General features: G+C 33.8%; 2 long non-coding RNA genes across 2 annotated transcripts; one reads left to right on the plus strand and one right to left on the minus strand.

Annotated features, from left to right (window-relative positions):
* Positions 1-1,953: 1,953 nt before the first annotated feature.
* On the minus strand, positions 1,954-6,337 carry LOC136837343 (uncharacterized). The gene is made up of 3 exons (XR_010852656.1): positions 6,189-6,337; positions 5,144-5,233; positions 1,954-2,324 (listed from the first exon to the last, which is right to left on the minus strand). It is a non-coding gene; the product is annotated as an uncharacterized lncRNA (long non-coding RNA).
* An 11,898-nt stretch (positions 6,338-18,235) lies between these two features.
* On the plus strand, positions 18,236-22,695 carry LOC136837372 (uncharacterized). The gene is made up of 3 exons (XR_010852670.1): positions 18,236-18,372; positions 19,313-19,396; positions 22,307-22,695. It is a non-coding gene; the product is annotated as an uncharacterized lncRNA (long non-coding RNA).
* The last annotated feature ends 384 nt before the right edge of the window (positions 22,696-23,079 follow it).

The raw sequence follows: 23,079 nt of genomic DNA on the forward strand, positions 1-23,079 counted from the left end.
TTTTCAGCCTAAAGGCAGGGTTATGCGGATCTATGTCGTCACTTCGTTTCTAAATTCAGCAACGGACAGCATTAAGGGTTTTATCTACAGCAAGCAAATTCACCTATATACATAAAACAAGTTGTTTACAAAATGTGGTGATCTTAAGCCTATAATTGCTGTCCATACTCGGCCACCTGGATACGCTAATCATCTCTACTGTCTAGGTCAAGTAAGGAACAATAAATAACTTGTAGCTTAACATGTGTACATATATCCTGAAATAATGAAAACGAAGACATTTATGATAATATACTTTACTGATACTTTCAGTACATGTGGCTTTATTCCAGACGTACTTAAGTTTCCACAAAAAATTAACGTTTTCTATTTTATCATTGGTTTTGGTGCCTCGCAAGGAATCAGCTTTCATTTGCAATAATTAAGTATATAATAGCAATTTTGTTTTGCTTACTTCATATTTATCTAGGATGATTTTACTCAATTCTGTGTTTATTCATTCTACACAGAGCATTTAAAAAAAAATAAAATAAAGTTCAGGCAATATAACTCGTTCTACTGATTTTTACCACAAACTAACAAAATTACCTTTTTCTGTGACTTTTTCTGTGACTTTATTCCTGTGATTTTATTACCGTCCACCATAACTTAATTTGACCTTTTATCGGGCGCAATTCATTTGGGCGACTATTCATTATATAGTGTGGGCGATAAAATATCAAAATCCAGCAAATTGGCACCAATCACTGGGGCTAATCAGTAAAGAAAAAAAGGCAGAAATATTTTTGGACGTGTCTTCACGTGGTGATAACTAACGGGTTGGCGGATAACTCAATAGCTAGCTGGTTAATTTGCAGTAGTTATCAGCATTAGTTATTCATTACTCTGCTATGGAAGGAAATCTCAAACAAACAGACGAAAAAGGTGCTTTGATATTTTCTGGCTTTTGTTTTTGTATAGACATAACATTGAAGAATATCTCGTGGTGGGGCACAAAAAACACCAGATGAAAAGCCAGAATTAGGCGACTAACCTTAGCTATCAGAAGTTGGCGGATCGTAGCCAGGATAAAATGAAGACCGATTTTCTTCAGTTTTTGTCCTGGCGCTCTCAATTCTAAAGTGAACCCAGTTTACTCGCAATTCTAAAACAAAGTATTACCGAGAGATTGGCAAAACTATGGGCCAGAAGCTGGGACCCTATCCTCACGAAATCCTTTGAGTAATTTTGACATTGAAAAACTTTAGAGCCAGAGAAAAAGCCACCAACAAATTAAAGCATTTTGCAAAAATGCTGCATTTCTATCGCTTCGCTTATCCGATACATAGAAGTCCAACGCTGAAGCCTGTGCTGTAGTAACCATCGACAGTCACAGTAACTTCAACAATTTATAGGCGTAAGCAATAACCACTGCCGGGACAAGCTACTCACTATTGAAAATCTGCTGCCTTATTAACTTCGTTACAAACTAATTTTATCCCTTACATAGCAATTAGGACTATTCAACCCCGGAAGATCCTTAAAATATTTTCATGGCGCTATCTCATGTCAAAGTGATTTTTCACTTCCAACTATTATTGCTCAAGTCACCTTCTCAAGTGCTCTCAGCCGAATGCCATCGCCAGATCGTAAGGAATCTTAATTATTCCTGTCTTCAGAGGGGTCAAAATACAATATCACTTTGCTGAATAGAAGTTTAAATCTGCATAGATTGTAAGTAAACACCAAAATTAGAGGTTTATATACTAGAATCTCTTCAGAATTAAAAGCCTCTTCAGAATAAAAGCCATTATTTCAGTTACTTCATTTCTAGCATCAGTTTCCCAATCTTACTTCTGTTAACCAACCAATCAGTAACTACCATTCCCTTATTTCATAGGATATTGTCTTTCAAGGAGAATTAGAAAGTCTACCCCATCACACATCATTTTGGGGTTAAAGAAATGGACAAAGGTTTACAGATATATATATTAAGCTGGTCTTCATACATTTAATTACATATACAAAGTCAGATTAAAAAATTAATAGGTAGAGCACAGCATCTAAGTTCTAGTTGTCTGTGTAACCGAATTCAAAGCACTTCGAATCCTCGCAGGGTAGGCACAGCATCTACAAGTTGAGTTACAGTTGTCAGGGTAACCGAATTTAGTGCGCTTCGAACCGTCACAGGACATGCATAACGTCTACAAGTTGAGTTCTTGTTGTCTGGGTAACTGAACGGAGAGCGGTTCGAATCCTCAGAGGATATTCAGTCTTAACGAAAAGTATTGCTTTCCATTAGTGTTAGTGTCGATGTTACGGTCTGCTGCAGCTACACCAAGAGCCTGTGCATAAAAAACGTAGTTTGTTTGATTTCAAAATATACTAAGTTTCCATGACAACCTACCCTCTTGAAGCGAAAATAACCTGTTCTATTCTAATGTTATTATAATACTTTATCGTATGAGTAAACTTTCCCATTAAAAATCCCATGTATTAGTATTGTTACTTCAAACTGCCATCAACTTTCACATTAACAAACCCATATATTACTACCATTGTTCCTTCAAACTCAAAAAGAGGACAATATAGAGTGTCATCCTTTAAGAAATATTTAATAGGGCACCTATCTTACACTGATACAACCGCATCTAACTTAAGTGCTACATAACTATGAAAGGTGCCATGCAATGCAAACACTACCTGGCAACTTTTATCCTTTAATATACAGTCTTAAGGGAACTGAAACTGCGCAACCCAACGGGGCGAAAAATTAAGTAGAGGAATTCAGAAGAAAGGGGTTCCCAAACCAAGCTTCGGCGCTGGAGGAAAAGTGGGTGAAGGTAGGTGTCAATGAAAATATGCAATGAAATCTGAACTATTTCCTAACATGAAAGCTTTGCTTGAGTAAGAGGGAGAGTTTTGAGTGCACTGACGGAACTATGTCAAGACTGCACAAATTTGAATTACAATTTTCACTATTAACCAGTCTAATAAAATACCGGACAAGTCCACAACATCAGTGTCAAAAAAATTCTTTAACATCCCAAGACCTAGGCCTCTTAGAAAAACGTTACGATCCACCTATTACCTGTCTAGTTCCTATTTACTATTGGGAATGAAATTTTAAGTTACAAAAGTATGTCAGTTACCCTACCCCATTTTCAACTCCACTAATACATTCAAACTTCCATCTCATGACCAAACAAAGGGCTCAAGTACTGTAATACCCTCTGCTATTAACTTGCACTGTCAAATGTCTCCCCAGGTCTGACTACCGCGTTTTTTACCAGTCTGTTCCCAGCATCCTTAAGAGATAGACTTTAGCATTCATTACTTTTATCCTAACCCCTCCATCTATATAAAATTTGCACGTTCTTCATCCTGTTTTAGCCTATCCTATATTCCAAGTTCCATATCCGACTTCCTAGTTACACGAAAACTAGGAACCTTGCAGTTCTAACCTAAGTAAGAAGTTGGCTGGTTTGAAATCCCTGATGAGCATGGTGACAAAGTCACCATGCTTGTTTTTGAACTTCCTATTGTGCATGGTGACTTGGTCACCATGCACAACATGAAAGTCCACCTTTGCCTGGCAGGTGGCACCTCCACCCCGGCAAAGGTGGACTTGGGAAGTGGGCAAAGAAAAACTTAATTTAGACGCAAAACTTAATTTAGACGCAAAACTTAATTTAGACGCAAAACTTAATTTAGACGCAAAACTTAATTTAGACGCAAAACTTAATTTAGACGCAAAACTTAATTTAGACGCAAAACTTAATTTAGACGCAAAACTTAATTTAGACGCAAAACTTAATTTAGACGCAAAACTTAATTTAGACGCAAAACTTAATTTAGACATAAAAACTTAATTTAGACAAAACTTAATTTAGACGCAAAACTTAATTTAGACGCAAAACTTAATTTAGACGCAAAAACTTAATTTAGACGCAAAACTTAATTTAGACGCAAAACTTAATTTAGACGCAAAACTTAATTTAGACGCAAAACTTAATTTAGACGCAAAACTTAATTTAGACGCAAAACTTAATTTAGACGCAAAACTTAATTTAGACATAAAACTTAATTTAGACGCAAAACTTAATTTAGACATAAAACTTAATTTAGACATAAAAACTTAATTTAGACGCAAAACTTAATTTAGACGCAAAACTTAATTTAGAAGTTGAAATAATTACTCAAGAGCTTTAAAAATTGTCAGTGTTCAAAAACTTCAAAATTCCAAAATAGAGACTACTAAACTTTACAATTCTTGAAAACAAAACTAGCGGAGATTATAATATCAAACTTAATTCTGCAGTTGAAATAATTACTCAAGAGCTTTAAAAATTGTCAGTGTTCAAAAACTTCAAAATTCCAAAATAGAGACTACTAAACTTTACAATTCTTGAAAACAAAACTAGGCAAACAATATCAAACACAAGGCAAAAGTGTAAGTATAAACAAGTTTAAATCTACTTAAAACACTAGACCGACTCTAACAACAAACTTCCACACACAAAATTCCAAAATAGAGACTACTAAACTTTACAATTCTTGAAAACAAAACTAGCGGAGATTATAATATCAAGCAAAAGGCAAAACTGTAAGTATAAAAAAGTCTAACTCTACTTAAAACACTAGACCGACTAACAACAAACTTCCACACACAGAACTAACAACAAACTTCCACACACAGAACTAACAACAAACTTCCACACACAGAACTAACAACAAACTTCCACACAAACAACAACAAACTTCCACACACAGAACTAACAACAAACTTCCACACACAGAACTAACAACAAACTTCCACACACAGAACTAACAACAAACTTCCACACACAGAACTAACAACAAACTTCCACACACAGAACTAACAACAAACTTCCACACACACTTTTGATGCTAAAATATAATTTATTTTGATATTTGATTTTCAGTTTAAGTCAAAAATTTCTAAAGCTGAAAATCCTAAAATGTTAAAAAATATAAAAACTAAGGTTTTGAATCTGAAAAAATATACCAAATGCATTAAAACAAAGCCTAAACTTAAAATGAAAGCTTAAGAGTTTTGATTCTGAAAAATTCTGAAAAAACTAAGCTAAAAATGTGAGGGGTTGCTCAAGTCACTCAACTAAAAAAAAAAAGAAATACTCACCCATTAATCCTGTTTAGTCATAAGGTACCGGCATATCTGAGACAAATCAGTAACTCATTGTGGCACGCTTATTTAACGACACTCCCGGACCTGAAATAAAATATACGTTAAAACCCAAAATGTTCTAGCAAGTGGAAAGAACCAAAGGCTGACTATTGGTTACAATCAGCTGGGCCATCTGAAGTTTTTTAAAAATACTAAGACAAGGAGCAGCAAGCAAGGCTTTATAAATACTGATAAACATTATCAGTTTATTGCCACTTAAGCCTACAATAATTGTTTAAATTAACTTAATATTAGGAAGGCTATGGTAGTCGAGTAAAGCCTCTATAATCCTCAACAACTTTAAACCCTATTGCATCGTAAGACTTGCTCTATTGCAATATAAATTTAAAATTAAAATATTCGTAGCACTGCATAAGATAGCTAGTATGGTTCAAAGTGCATAGAATTACCACTCAAAGCAATCTAGTTCAGTCTGGTAATAAATAAGCTTCAAAAAAGTCTTAAATATGTTGAAAGGCAATCTACAACAATATGTAACAAGCATTTTGAACAGTTATTGTAGGAATTTACAACAAAATCTAAAATACAAATATTTGAAAATACAAAACCAGCAAACTGAAAACTGTCACACGACAACTATGTCATAGCTCAAGTAAAACAATTTAAATATTTGAGAAATATAACAGGCAAAACTGACAATAGTATCCACTCGCCTACCCAAAAAACTTTTAGCACGCCTTCACGTCTAAAATCCTGCAAAGTCTATTCATAATAAGACATCTGAAAAACTGCTCAAGCTTCTCTAAACCTCAAATGAATATTGTAACCAGAAGCAATGCACGTGAAGCAAAAAACGTAATTTGAACCCATAACAAACCAGTCAGGCTTGAGAGCATTTGTACACTGCACCCAAAGTCTGCACAACAAAACACCGCCTGAACTTAAGATCATACAAGAAAACAAATTAAAAAGAAAAAAAAAACTACTCTTACGATACTAAAGAAAAACACCGAATTACAAAATATAAAAAGCACCTTACCTTGGAAACGTACACGAGACCGTCCGACAGGGAAACGTATCTGTGAAGTACTGTACTTAAAACCAAACAAAATGAAATCAAAGATCGTCCAGTACAGCACGGCCGAGATCCCAGACGAAATTGAACAAGAAAGTCGACTTAGTATCAACGAAAACTTTCCTACCAAGCCGGGGACTCTACAACACTGAAACAAGCTGTTCTTGAGGATAACAGCCACCGACCGCTGCAACTGCCTGTTTGTGGGACGTCACTTTATCGCCCTTTCGCCACCGACGAAGTTTAAGGCGATGATCAGAAAATCGACAGAAATTATTATTATTATTTTTATTATTATTGAGAGTTGCCTGGCGCTCTTCCCTTTTAGCGAACTGCCCCAATTATGTATCAGTAGTTAGCCCAGCTGAAAAAAAAATTATTATTATTATTATTATTATTATTATTATTATTATTATTATTATTATTATTATTATTATCATTAGCTGAAAAAAATTATTATTATTATTTTATTATTATTAAACTATTATTATTATTATGTATTATTGTTATTATTTTATCTGGAATTTGCCATTTTACTTTTCCTTTTTAGCAAACTACCTGAATTATGTATTATGTTTGGTTATTATCTAATTATTATTATTATTATTATTATTATTATTATTATTATTATTATTATAGTTGTTGCTCTTGTTTTCAACAGTGCTTGGGCATAAAAGTTCATGAATAATACTTTTTACTAGCGTACTTAATTTAGTATACTGTATTGTGTTCATCTCATCGTTCATCGTATATGGCCCGGAGCTGAAACAAAGGATATTATTATCATTATATTATTAGTTAATGCAACATGGCATCACAATGACATGTTCATAGACAAAAATAGTATAGAACACTTTTGATAAGATGATTCAACGGTGAGCTTATCAACTCGCACCGATGAATGCAAGGTAATTCGTATAATTAAATTTATTATAATTTATTATTACTAATAATAAAGCTGCGTGGGTTCGTAATCTGCTACGGTAAAAGGCCACCTTCAACGATTTGCCATATGGATTCAAGGCTTGCAGTGATAAATAAAAAATTTTGGGGAAATTGAGAAGGTAATTAAATATCTGTCGTAAGTGATATAATTAGCAGCTAATTCGAACAGTGGTCAATGAATTTACTGAAACTAGATCATATTGTTTGATCATCGCCTGATATTCGAATCCTATTTCGATATATATATATATATATATATATATATATATATATATATATATATATATATATATATATATATATATATATATATATATATATATATATATATATATATATATATATATATGTGTGTGTGTGTGTGTGTAAAGTAGAGCTCTGAAAAATATGATCATTTGGATTATATATATATATATATATATATATATATATATATATATATATATATATATATATATATATATATATATATAGATAGACAGATAGATAGATATTAAGCCACCAATATACATTAATATCCAGTTCACTACGCCTCGGGAATAACAACTTACATCCAAGTGGAATTATGATTAATAAATGTTTCGTCATCGACTCTGCTGTACATGCCTGTCGAACTCAGGTTTTGTACTTAGAATCGATATCAACCCATCTTCACCATGATAGCTGATTGGTAAATTTGTAACACGAGGCTAATTATGAACTTGTCGAATTTGTCTTATACACCGAGGGCTTTTCTTATAATCACAAACATTAGGCCACAAATATCATAAAATATCCAGTTCACCACATTAGGTGGAGCTCTTAAAAAAAAAAAAAAAAAATATATATATATATATATATATATATATATATATATATATATATATATATATATATATATATATATATATATATATGCTCACACAAATATTTAGCCAAAAATGTCGTTTATTGTCTAATTCACTATACCTCACGAATAGCTTACAACCAGAAAAATTATAACTGATAAGTGATTCGTTACCAGTGGTATTCGAAACGTTGCTTTATTAAGAAAAACAATGTTGTACTTTTGACCATGGGTGATGTACAGTGACTTTTGACCACTGACCCATCAAGAAAGGTGTAAGTTGATATCAACTCTGCTGTATAGGCATAATTCTCTTTTATTTTAATGGACATTAATAAGAGCATTCTCTACGATTCTTCTATATGAAAGCAGAAGGGTAGTCAGGTTCGATGTCCCTATAGACATGTTCTAAATGCCTCTACGTAGGGGAGTTTTATTTTGCTGGTACATCCCTTATTTTGTTATGCCCACTGGTTTGAAGAGAGATCTGTCTTACTGGCTTGGTTGATGGCGTTTTCGCAGTAATAGTGAGGTAGCTGGTTGAGTTGTTTGCGGTTGAAATCGGCTCCTTTGTCTACGTAACCGTCAGAACAGGTTCCTGGTCCTCCGAGAAAAAAAATTACACTGATACCTCAGTCTTCACTGATGTTGCAATGTCATGATAGTTAGGAAATGAATGTATGAAATAGAGAACGCTGGTCTTCTATAGACGTTGGAACTGCACTTGAATGATTCCTTAATGATATATCTAAGAAGGCTCGTTCCTGTCCTTTTCTCGTTCAATTTTGAACTTAATGCTAGAAGTGAATTAATTTTGCTGCAAATAGATACCAAAATCTTCTCAGCTATTATTCCAGAACGTGAAAATGTCATCAACGTTTCGCACCAAAACCACTTTGGGACTGAGTCATTAATGTACATGCAGACATTGGCTTAAAGAGGAATAGCAGGCTGCCTATCCCACATTCAAATCTTTGTAAACCTTTCAGTTAAAAGAGGGCATGTTACTGGTTACACGAGCTTCATCAACTTAACTTTTTTTTCACTGCCCAGAGGAAATAGGTCTTCGTAAGGAGTTGATTTTTTCCCTTATGAAATTCAGGATGTCGTTTACAGGAACCTTTGTGAATAATGATTCCGCGTCCTGGCTTATGAGCGTTATGTCGTTCACTGTAATATTTAATTTATAGAATTTCTAAATAGAGTCCTCTGCGTTAGATTTTCATATAGGGACTATCTAAGACGTACTGTAGCATTACTGTCATGTTGAACGAAAATATATTTCTCTGAGATCGCTGTGATCTAAATGTAGATATTTCGTCTACCAATAAAGAACCTTGATATAATTGATTTTTAAAATTTATTCTTGGTCTGATCATGATTTTTTTATTGGGCATTATCATACGCTTACGAAAATAGTATAATAAATTGTAAACGAGACACTAATACGTCGATAATTAAGAGTTCTTAATTGAAAAGACCAACAGTCAATAGGATTTGCGCATCTCTGCCCCCTATGGCTTCAACGAACCAATCTAACATTTTATATACAGCTTTATTGCTCGTAACTGAGGGTAAACTTTTCACAGTCGTATTAGGCGATGCATGAAGAAAGCCAACTAAGTGCGGATCAGTTGATTAAAGTCATTATTTAGAAAGGGGAAATCAAATTGGAAATGTTGTATTCGACGATTGCTGTTTCTTCGTGAATATGAAGAAGTCTATAAATGGCCATGTTTACTGTTTGTGTTTTTCAAGGGATATGAGGTCTTTGATCCATAAGATGTCTAGCAAACTCTCTCTCTCTCTCTCTCTCTCTCTCTCTCTCTCTCTCTCTCTCTCTCTCTCTCTCTATATATATATATATATATATATATATATATATATATATATATATATATATATATATATATATATATATATATATATATCTCTCTCTCTCTCTCTCTCTCTCTCTCTCTCTCTCTCTCTCTCTCTCTATATATATATATATATATATATATATATGTATATGTGTGTGTGTGTGTGTGTGTGTGTGTGTATGTATGTGTGTATACATATATATATATATATATATATATATACATATATATATATATATATATATATATATATATATATATATAAATATATATATATATATATATATATATATATATATATATATATATATATATATATATATATATATATATATATATATATATATATATATATATATATTGCTTGTCAGTATACAATTAGAATTTGAGCTCACGAGTACGAAAAATCAGTGGAGAGGACTAACCCTTGTTCCAGTAGAGCAAAACGTTTATTGTAAGACTTCAATGACGAAGCGTTCTTGAAACCTGAGTTGAAGTTTTACGTCAGTAATGGAGCCTGTCTCCGGAGAACTGGGATTAATCAGCCTTCATAATATTCCTTTGGCCTTCTGTCGACTCTGCCTTTGGCGCATGCGCGCGTATGACATATGACTGCAGATTTTACTTATATATCTGAGTGCATAAAGGTAATAAAACAGTATATAGGTTACATTTTAAATTGCTTGGTTTGTAGTTAAAAGATTCTATTGACAGAGAACGTAGTTAAAAAGAGGGTTAACATTTACCTGACGTTATTAATTGATTCCATATTTTTTCTAGTGACTGTGAAGCGAGAATTGACCTCGTTAGCACTGCCAGTTAATCATTGCTAAGAAATTTTTCATTATCGGATGAAAAAATTTGTCCCATTTACTTAAAAAAGCACAGTAACAGCATGAAAACTCGGTGATTAAAATAAAAGCACCTATTGTTCAAGTACTATAAAATATTAGTGTCATCTTGTCCAAAAAATCACGTGAAGCATTTATCCTAGATAAATTCTGTAAATAAATATATATGTAAAAATTAATAAATTTTATCAATATCTAATTTGGGTAACACTCTCTTTTATTTTAATATTATAATAGGCATATACAGGATTAAATTAAAAGGGATACTGTTACTCAAATTACAAAATGATAAAATTCAATCCACTTTTTTTATTGTCAAAATATATTCATTTAATATTAAATCTTATGACAAAATGCAAACCGTTACAATGCCAATAGCGAGTTTTTCAGCTCTCGCAGAGGGTATTATTCCAACGCAGAGAGGGGGAGCTTTTCCTACTCATTTTGCTACTGATATTTTTCTTAGGGCCCATTCGGTTTCAAATGTTATCATGTTATATTGATACGTTTCGAATAAAGCATATCTCTCTCTCTCTCTCTCTCTCTCGTCTTGCGAAGGGAAGAACAGCAATCTTTTAGCTTAATGTATTTTCTTGGGAAAAGAAATAGTGAAAAAAAAAGGTCGGTATGTGAGTTAGGAATTTTGTTTCTGGATAATACTATGAATAACTTCCTAATTATTAGAAAAATTAAATTCATAACTTTTTCGGCAAAGCAATTGCTCCAATTTAATATTTGTAGCGTAAAAAGTTTTGTTAAAAGCAATTTTTCTTTACGCTCTGTTTCACAAAATGTGCCTGAAATAAATTAAGAACATTGCATCAAATTTTTCCGTTCTTCCCAAGGATAACAGAGGTTGTTTCCGGTCTGTTCAGCGCTTCTGTACATTCTCGGAGCAAAAGCCCAAAATCTCCAGCCGAGAGAAACTCCGGCCGAATGATTCCAGCTGAGTTAACATACTAATTAGTAACTTCCAGCTAAGATCTACGCCAAGAGGAGCATTGTTTGGGGATGTCATGGAAAGGCGAAGTTATATGTAGCTCTTGGAACATCTTCCAGTGGCTCTTCCAGGTTCTCTTTAGGGGAAATGGGTGCTGAGGGTTATGAACCATTGTTCCGGCCCTATCCCCTCCCGAACTGGAAACTTGTCCAGAAGTGATACATTCCCGTCATATTCGAGAGGGGTTGGATAGATGCTGATGATATTCGTTGGGCCAGATATCGATTCCTCCCCGAGATGCGAAATAGCGTCACGTCTGCTCCAAGGATTCCAGAATGAAGAAAGTATTTACTCTTACTTATCGACGCTGAGTCACTATCGTCTTTTAATTCTACCCTTGACATATTTGATGAAATATAATCATATCTGGGATGATCATAAAAACTGTACAGACCCATTTCCTGAAATATTAGCAATATTGGAAACAGCGCACCACTGCGATAGAAATGACAAAAGAAAATATCATTTATGTGCAATGATTTGAGGTTATGTCATCCAGTGATCTGATAAAGAGAATTGCATATGGATCATTTATTACTCTTCAGTGAATTGGAAATACAAACATACTTCCTTTTACGCTCATATATATATATATATATATATATATATATATATATATATATATATATATATATATATATATATATATATATATATATATATATATATATATATATATATATATATATATATATATATAATATATATATATATACATATACATATATACAGTATATATATGTATATATAAACCTTAGAAATAACGTAAACCCAAGGGGGAGTTATAATTAATAAGAGCACTTGCGACGGCATGGAGTCAAACCATAGCCTGACATAGGGACAACGGCAGAGCGGGACTCTGACCACACGGCTTCCAAGGAAAATATATATTGATATCGACTCTGCTGTACATAAACTTCTATATCTAGAGCTGATGCCAACAGATCTCGAAGTTGAAATCGATATTAGGCAGCAGTTTCTTTACTATTTATTGCACATAGCCAGTACCCTATATGACATATGTCGGGATTTTTGTGTGAATGGGTAGAATTTGTTTTTCTTTTGCGTTAAATGTTCCAAACGTTCCATGAATATCATATGAATAAGTTATGGTCAGAAAAAACACCGTGCACTGATTTACCGAGAAACTATTGTGCATATGTATGTATGTATATATATATATATATATATATATATATATATATATATATATATATATATATATATATATATATATATATATATGTGTGTGTGTGTGTGTGTGTGTGTTTGTATTTGTTTGTTTATAACAAACGATTGTTAACGGATATAAACATTTTTCACATATATTTCATGTGCATGAACATTCTAATGGGTCAAACTTTACAAACTAGTATCATCTAGTACATTGCCAAGGGAGAAAGAGAGAATATGTGAGAGAGAGAGAGAGAGAGAGAGAGAGAGAGAGAGAGAGAGAGAGAGAGAGAGAGAGAGAGAGAGAGAGAGATTATTTTGTGATGATTAACGGTGCAGGGATAAAGATAATGTTGGGCGAGAAGGGTCTATTTTAAATTAATACCACATCCATAATAAATGGGTTCGCTAAGTAAATAGATAAAAGTGGGTTTCTGACTTGCCTCTAAATCTTAACTTTATTCCTGTAGAGATGAATGATGACTGCATTAATATCCAAATAGTTGATAAATAAATCAATATTGAGTACAAGCAGTTTAAAATTTTAAATTTTTTTCTGAACATTACTGGATCAATCAATCATTATTACATACTGTTACATTAATGACGCCATAACTGACGTATAAACTTAATCTTGCAATAGCATCATTCTTACTATATAAATCAAATATTCACCATGCACATTAGTTGCGTGCATCTTTATGTTCAAAGCGTCACGAGCTTCAATACAGTTGGCAATAACTTAGGGGAAGGTGATAAAATTACTTAATGATATGAAAAGATATACTAACGTTAATCCTATGATTTACTGTGATATGTTTTACCGAGCAATGGCTGGCATAAATAATAATAAACTGTTTACCATTGGAGAGCCAGTTCTCTATCATTTGCATGGTGGCTAGATAACTGATATGTATTTTACTTTTGCCAAATGTATTTTTTCACGGTAGTAAAGTGTTATCTTTTATTTAGCTAGCTTCAATTACATCATTTCGACCTTTTCTCCTGTTAGGGTTTTTTAAAGATGCAGCTATGAATAAATTCAATTCATCTTTGAAAGGACACTAGCATTAGTGTTCTACAATGAAAATTAATTTAACATATTCTTATATTTTCCCTACATTCATTTATACATTGTCTAGAGTTAAGGTCACTAAATTATAAGTCATTAGAAGTTATTACTTGCTGAATAAAAATTATTTTCTAATTCCTTAGTTTTAGCCAGGGTATCTTAATGATCTGTATAACTTTTTTTGTGCTCGATTAACTTAACCTCTGCGCTGTTACATTTTGTTTCGTGTCATTTTGTTTGTTTGAAGGTATCCTAATAAGTTACAACTATTTATCGATGATTGCACTAGCGTCAGGGAGTGGTCGTATATAACCAAAAGACACTTGACTATGTATTGTAATTTATATTGCACAATAATGGTATAACATCTTCGTTCTTTTAGAAATCCCATCTAAAACATCGTTCTTATAACAACGTTGACACTATTCACCTCTGTAAATGAATATTTGGATATCCATCTAATAGTAAAAAAAAAAAAGAGTTAACAGCATTAGTACCTATTAGCACCTTGATAACTGAACATACGTCACTGTTCTGTCAACTAGGTGACAAGCGCAAGATAAGGCCTCCTCTTCCAATATGATTATATCCTTTCATCTTGCTGAAAGGTTCCATCCAATAATTTTTCCCCCACAATATCACCGCATCGCCACCATCATCATCATCGTCATCAACTACACTTGTATTTATGGCGACGGGTATTTTATTATAGCTGTCTTTTTATTGGGAATATCACTTGTTACTGTTGTCCACGCGATGTCCTCATTACGAAGCAGATCGACGTGATGGTCTCAGTAGCTTTGTTAACAAAGGGCAGGATAAATGCAGATGGGGAAGGCTTCGATAAAACAAGACAAAGTTGGGAGGTGTAACTCGCATTATTGGAAAAGATAGGTTTTGATCATGGCGGGATGGATCAATTCTACCTCTGGCACAGCTCACATTCCGTACGGGAATATTTGTGGTGTTTTTACCTAAGAGGACGGGTTGGACAGGAAATAGTAAAAGAGGGATTGACCCAAGAACTACCACGTTGCAGACTTGCTTCTTGAATGACAAGATACAAGAAGGGGAAAATGGAAAATGAAAGCAAGGAGAGAATTCGCAAGATTATCTGTAGAAAAAATCGCACTACTTAGAAAAAGCAGGTTCGTTATTCTTTTTCACGGAATAAACAAAGGGAATGGTGGAATTTTGCTGATGTGAGGTCAGTTTAAGGTACCGGGCAGATTTTTAATCTAAACGAAACAGCGCATATAGAACAGGGTCAAAGAAGCTTCCTTGCAGCAGAGAGAAGAGTAATTAGAGAACAAGTTCTAAATAATACTAGGTCTGCCCACTGCACAGGCAAAGCGGCGGTTTTAAAATAGTCAAGATTAATTAAGCAGAATCGAAAAGTCAATCTTAAAATGAACATCCAGTAGTTATAAGGTGATTCAGAGGTTGATTTGCTATGGATAGTTGCCTAACAAGTATAAATTTTGTGACTATCGATTCCATATCCTCAATGATTCTTGTTCAGTAGTTAGGGGAAGTCCTACTCGGTCAGCATCGGCGCCCTAAGCATGACTTTTCTTTGACTTTTTTACCTGTAACTTTTTTTACCAGAATTCGTCAACAACTCTTTACCATATTCCTACGGACTCGCCATAACCCAAAAGAAAGGCATTCTCAGACTCCCAGTTTTGTGAAATTAAGTCTCGTTCATTTTTACTCCATCAGAAATTTAGCAGGTTTGCTGACACATTTCCTAGGTAGTTTATAAAACACGCAGAGTAATCGATTCAGAAATTTTATAAATCAAATATTACAGTGAACGACATAACGCTCATAAGCCAGGACGCGGAATCATTATTCACAAAGGTTCCTGAACGACATCCTGAATTTCATAAGGAAAAAATCAACTCCTTACGAAGACCTATTTCCTCTGGGCAGTGAAAAATAAGTTAAATTAATCAAGCTCCGTGTAACCAATAACATGCCGTCTTTTAACTGAAAGGTTTACAAAGATTTGAATGTGGGACAGGCAGCCTGCTATTCCTCTTTAAGCCAATGTCTACATGTACTTTAATGACTCAGTCCCAAAGTGGTTTTGGTGCGACACGTTGATGACATTTTCACGTTCTGGAATAATAGTTGAAAAGATTTTGGTATCTATTTGCAGCAAAATGAATTCACATCTAGCATTACGTTCAAAACTGAATGAGAAAAGGACAGGAACTAGCCTTCTTAGATATATCCATAGGGAATCATTCGTGTACAGTTTCAACGTCTATAGAAGACCAGCGTTCTCCATTTCCTGTATTCATTTCCTAGCTATGCCTATACAGCAGAGTTGATATCAACTTACAACTTTCTTGATGGGTCAGTCGTCAAAAGTCACTGTACATCACCCTTGGTCAAAAGTACAACATTGTTTCTAAATAAAGCAACGTTTCGAATACCACTGGTAACGAATCACTTATCAGTTATAATTCCTCTGGTTGTAAGCTATTCGTGAGGTATAGTGAATTAGAAAATAAACGATATTTTTAGCTAAATATTTGTTTGGGCATATATATATATATATATATATATATATATATATATATATATATATATATATATATATATATATATATATATATATATATATATATATATATATATATATGATATTTTTAAGAGTTACACCTAATTAGTGAACTGGATATTTTATGATATTTGAGGCCTAATGTTTGTGAATATAAGAAAAACCCTCGGTGTATAAGAGAAATTCGACAAATTCATAATTAGCCATGCGTTACAAATTTACCAATCAGCTATCATGGTGAAGATGGGTTGATATTGACTCTAAGTACAAAACCTGAGTTCGACAGGCATGTACAGCAGAGTCGATGTCAACTTATACCTCTCTTGAGAACTGGTGACGAAACATTTATTAATCATAATTCCTCTTGGATGTAAGTCGTTATTCCCGAGGCGTAGTGAACTTGATATTAAAGTAAATTGGTTGCTTAATCTCTCTCTCTCTCTCTCTCTCTCTCTCTCTCTCTCTCTCTCTCTCTCTCTCTATATATATATATATATATATATATATATATATATATATATATATATATATATATTTATATATAATATATATATACAATCCACATGATCATATTTTTCAGAGCTCCACCTACCACACACACACACACACACACACACACACACACACACACACACACACACACACACACACACACACACACATATATATATATATATATATATATATATATATATATATATATATATATATATATATATATATATATATATAATCCTGATGATAATAGTTTTCATAGCTCCATCTAATACTATCGAAACAGGATTCGAATATCAGGCGATGATCGAACAATATGATCTGGTTTCAGTAAATTCATTGACCACTGTTCGAATTAGCTGCTAATTACATAACTTACGACAGATATAAATGATTTACTTAATGCCACTTTGTCCTCCTACCTTCCCAATTTCCCCGAAATTTTGGGATATACTTATCACTGCAAGCCTTGAATCCACATGGCAAATCGCTGAAGGTGGCCTTCTACCGTAGCAGATTACGAATCTACGCACCTTTATTATTAGTAAAATAATAAATTTGATAAAAATTACCTTGTAGTCATCGGTGCAAGTTGATAAGCTCACCGTTGAATCACCTTAACAAAAGTGTTCTATACTATTTTTGTCTACGAATGTCATTGTGACGCCATGTTGCATTAACTAATAATATAATGGTAATAACAACCTTTGTTTCAGCTCCGGGCCATATACGATGAACGATAAGATGAACACAATATAGTATACTAAATTAAGTACGCTAGTAAAAAGTAATATTCATGAACTCTTATGCCCAAATACTGCTGAAAACAACAGCAACAAGTATAATAATAATAATAATAATAATAATAATAATAATAATAATAATAATAATAATAATAATAATAATAATAAAATAATAATTTTTTTTCAGATGGGCTAACTACTGATACATAATTGGGGTAGTTCGCTAAAAAGGAAGAGTGCCCGGCAACTCTCAGTAATAATAATAATAATAATAATAATAATAATAATAATAATAATAATAATAATTTCTGTCGATTTTCTGATCATCGCCTTAAACTTCTTCGGTGGCGAAGGGGCTATAAAGTAACGCCCCACAAACAGGCAGTTGCAGCGGTCGTTGGCTGTTATCCTCAAGAACAGCTTGTTTCAGTGTTGTTGAGTCTCCAGCTTGGTAAGACAGGTTTCGTTGACACTAACTAGACTTTGCTCGTTCATTTGCGTTTAGGATCTCGGCCGTACAATACTGAAGGCTCGTTGGTTTCACTTCGGTGTTATGCACAGTCCTCCATATGGGTGATTCCCTTCCTGACGGGACCTTGTACGTTTAAGGTAAGGTGCTTCTTATATTTTATATTATTGTGTTTTCTCGTCAGTATCGTAATGGTTCTTTTCAGGACTTGCTTTCTTGTATGATCTCCATTTCAGGCGGTATTTTGTTGTACAGTATTTGTGCTCAGCGTACAAATGTTCTTTAGCCTGACTTACAATTTATAGGTTCAAATTACATATTTACTGCACGTGCATGTCTTTTGTTTACAATGTTCATTTGAAGGCTAGAGAAGCTTGAGCAGTTTCTCTGATATGTCGTATTGTGAATAGACTTTGCAAGATTTTAGGCGTGGAGGCATGCTTCAAGGTTATTTGTTAGGCGAGTGGATATTATTGCCAGCTTTATTTTTATCAAATATTTAGGTTGTGGAACTTGATCTATGACGTACAGTTGTCGTATGAAAGCTTTCAGTTTGCGGGTTTTGTATCTTCAAATATTGGTATTTTCGACTGTTGTAAATTCCTACAATAACTACTCAAAATGTTTGTTACGTATTGTTGTAGATTGCCTTTCAACATGGTATTTAAGACTGTTTCGAAGCTTAATTTTAAGTTGCACTAGATTGCTTTGAGTGGTAATTCTATGCACTTTGAACCATATTAGCCATCTTATGCAGTGCTACGGATGTTTTCATTATACTGCAATAGAGCAAGTTTTGCGATGCAGTAGGGTTTAAAGTTTCTTGAGGATTAGAGGCCTAACTCGACTATCATAGCCTTCCTAATATGGGGTATATTAAGTTGATTTAGACTTAATTATTGTAGGCTTAAGTGGCAATAAACTAGTAATAACGCTTATCAGTATTTATAAAGCCTTGCCTGCTGCTCCTAGTCTTAATATTTGAAAACTTCAGATGGCCCAGCTGATTGTAACCAATAGTCAGCCTTTGGTTCTTTCCACTTGCTAGAACATTTTGGGCTTAATATTTTCTTATTTCAGGTCCGGGCGTGTCGTTAAGCGTGCCACAAGGAGTTATTGAATTCTTAGATGTACCGACACCTTATGACTAAACAGGATTAATGGGTGAGTAAGTATTTCTTGTTTTTTAGTTAGTGACTTGAGCAACACTCCCAACATTTTTTAGCTTGAGTTTTTTTTTAGAATCAAAACTTAGTTTCAAGTTTAGGCCTTGTTGTAATGCATTTGGTGGTTTTTGTTCAGATTGAAAACCTTAGTTTTGAGAATTTTGAGTATTTATTTTCTTTAAAATTGCAAAGGTTAAAATTTAACTTTTCCAGCGTTGAACATTTCAAGAATTTTAGGATTTGTTTCAGATTCAGAACTTTTTGTTTTAAGTGTTTAATTTTTATTTTTGGTTAGTTTAGTTATATTTTAGCATCAAAATTTTAATGTGCGTGCGAGTTAGTGTAATGTGCGTGCGAGTTAGTGTAATGTGCGAGTTAGTGTAATGTGCTGAACGTAATTTTTTAAAGTTTGTGGAGTAAATCTGTTTTTAAGTTAGTGGATTTAAACTTTTTTATATAATCCACATAGTTTATTTTTATTTACACTTTTGCCTTGTGGTTTGATCTTATAATTTCTGCTAGTTTTGTTTTTTAGAATTGTAAAGCTTAGTTAAGTCTCTATTTTGGATTTTCAAGTTTTTGAACACTTGACAATTTTTAAAGCTGTTGATTGTTTTGCGTCTAAATTAAGTTTTTTTGCGTCTAAATTAAGTTTTTTTTTGCGTCTGAAGGTAAAGTAGTTTTTTGCGTCTGAAGGTAGTTTTTTTTTGCGTCTGAAGGTAAAGTTCTGAAGGTAAAGTTTTTTTTGCGTCTGAAGGTAAAGTAAAGTTTTGCGTCTGAAGAAGGTAAAGTTTTTTTTTGCGTCTGAAGGTAAAGTTTTTTTGCGTCTGAAGGTAAAGTAGTTTTTTTGCGTCTGAAGGTAAAGGTAAAGTTTTTTTGCGTCTGAAGGTAAGGTAAAGTTTTTTTGCGTCTGAAGGTAAGGTAAAGTTTTTTTGCGTCTGAAGGTAAGGTAAAGTTTTTTTGCGTCTGAAGGTAAAGTAAAGTTTTTTTGCGTCTGAAGGTAAGGTAAAGTTTTTGCGTCTGAAGCGTCTGAAGGTAAGGTAAAGTTTTTTGCGTCTGAAGGTAAGGTAAAAAGTTTTTTCTGCGTCTGAAGGTTTTTTGCGTCTGAAGGTAAAGGTAAAGTTTTTGCGTCTGAAGGTAAGGTAAAGTTTTTGCGTCTGAAGGTAAGTTTTTTTGCGTCTGAAGGTCTGAAGGTAAGGTAAAGTTATTTTTTCTGAAGCCCACTTTTTGCGTCTGAAGGTAAGTCCAGTAAAGTTTTTTGCGTCAAGGTAAAGTTTTTGCCTGAAGGTTTTTTTTGCGTCTGAAGGTAAAGTAAAGTTTTTTTGCGTCTGAAGGTAAAGTAAAGTTTTTTTGCGTCTGAAGGTAAAGTAAAGTTTTTTTGCGTCTGAAGGTAAAGTTTTTGCGTCCACCTTTTTGTCTGAAGTAAAGTTTTTGCGTCTGAAGGTAAAGTAAAGTTTTTGCCTGAAGGTAAAGGCGGTAAAGTAAAAGTTTTTTTATGTCTGAAGGTAAAGCCAAAAGTTTTTGCGCTGAAGGTGGAAAGTAAAGTTTTTTGCGTCTGAAGGTAAAGTAAAGTTTTTGCGTCTGAAGGTAAAGTAAAGTTTTTTGCGTCTGGTAAAGACTTGGTCACTAAGTCCACCTTTGCCGGGGTGGCGGTACCACCTGCCAGGCAAAGGTGGACTTAGTTTGGTCACCATGCACAACAGCAAAAGCATGGTGACTTTGTCACCATGCACAACAGGGATTTCAAACCAACCAACTTAGGTTAGAAATGCAAGGTTGATAGTTTTCGTGTAGCTAGGACTTAATGGTAAGTTAGATAGGGAACTTGAAATGTAGGATGGGCTAGAGTAGGGTGAAGAACATGCTAATTTTATATAGATGGAGGAGTTGGGATAAAGGTAATAAGTGCTCAAGTGTCTTAAATTGCTGGGTATAGATGGGGGTAAAAAATTGTAATAGTCAGACCTTGAGACATTTAATTTAAAGTTAATAGCAGATAGTATTAAAGTACTTGAGCCCTTTGTTTGGTCATATGCAAGTTTAAATGTATTAGTGGGATTAAGAGAATAGGTTAGGGTAACTCTTGACATACATATGTAACCCAGATTTCATTCCCACTACTAAATAGGAACTAGACCAGTAATAGGTGGTTCTTGCAATTTTCTAAGAGGCCTAGGTCTTGGTGTTGAAGAATTTTTGACACTGATGTTGTGGACTTAGGTATTTTAATAGGCTGATTAATAATGGAAATTGTAATTAAAATTTTTGCTGTCTTTTTAAAAAAGTTCCGTCAATGCGCTTAACACCCCCACCCTCCCCCTTCTTACTCTTCCAGCAAAGCTTTCATGTTACGAAATACAGTTCAGATTACATTGCATATTTGCATTGACCCCTACCTTCATCCACCTTTCCTCCAGCGCTGAAGCTTGCTTCGGGAACCCCTTTCTATTCTGAATTCCCCAGCTTAGTTTTTCGGCCCGTTGGGCTGTGCAGCTTAAATTCCCTTTAGACTGTATACTAAAGGACGAAAGTTGCCAGATAGCAAGTGTTTGCATTGCATGGCACCCTTCATAGCACTCAAGTTATATGCGGTTGTTTCAGTGTAAGAATGGTGTCCTATTAAGTATATTTTAAAGGATGGCACTCTGTTGTCTTTTTGGTTGTTTGAAGGAACAATAGTAGTAAGAGATGGGATTGTTAATGTGGAAGTTAATGGCAGTTTGAAGTAACAATAATACTAATAATGGGATTAATGGGAAGGTTTACTCATACGATTTAGTATTAATTATAATAACCTTGGAATAGCTGCTGGGACTAACTGAACAGGCTATTTTCACTTTAAGAGGGTAGGCTATGTCATGGAGACTTTCAGTACATTCTAAAATCAAACTACTTTTCTTATGCACAGGCTCTTGGTGTAGCTGCAGCAGACCATAACATCGACACTAATACTAATGGAAAGCAACGCTTTTCATTAAGACTCAATATCCTGTGAGGATTCGAAGCGCTCTGAATTCGGTTACCCAGACAAGAACTCAACTTGCTGACGCTATGTTTGTCCTGTGACGGTTCGAAGCACACTAAATTCGGTTACTCCGAGAACTAGAGCTCAACTTGTAGACGCTGTGCATACCCTGTGAGGATTCGAAGTGCTCTAAATTCGGTTACACAGAAAACTAGAATTTAGTAGATGCTGTCCCCTACCAACTATTCAATTTTTTAATCTGATTACTTTGGATATGTAAAATAACAGTATTTACATGTCTGAAGACCAGCGTAATATACTTGTCTGTAAACCTTTGTACATTTCTTTAACCCCATAATGTCATGTGATGGTAGACTTTGGAATACTTGAAAGGCAAAGAATGTCTTACGAAATCAAGGGAATGGCAGTTACTGATTGGTTGGTTAACAGAAGATGGGGAAACTGATAAGAGAAATGAAGTACCTGAAATAATGGTTTTTAATTCTAGAGAGATTCTAGTATATTAACCTCGAATTTTGGCGGTTACTTGCAATGGTCTATGCAGATTTAAACTTCTATTCAGCAAAGTTATATTGTATTTTGACCCCTCTGATGATCGTTTTCAGCTGAGAACACTTAAAAGGGTGACTTTAGCGATAATAGTTCAAAGTGAAAATTCACTTTGACATAAGATACTGACAAGAAAATATTTTAAG

This window comes from Macrobrachium rosenbergii, chromosome 59 (genome assembly GCF_040412425.1).
Source record: "Macrobrachium rosenbergii isolate ZJJX-2024 chromosome 59, ASM4041242v1, whole genome shotgun sequence".
Lineage (NCBI taxonomy): Eukaryota > Metazoa > Arthropoda > Malacostraca > Decapoda > Palaemonidae > Macrobrachium > Macrobrachium rosenbergii.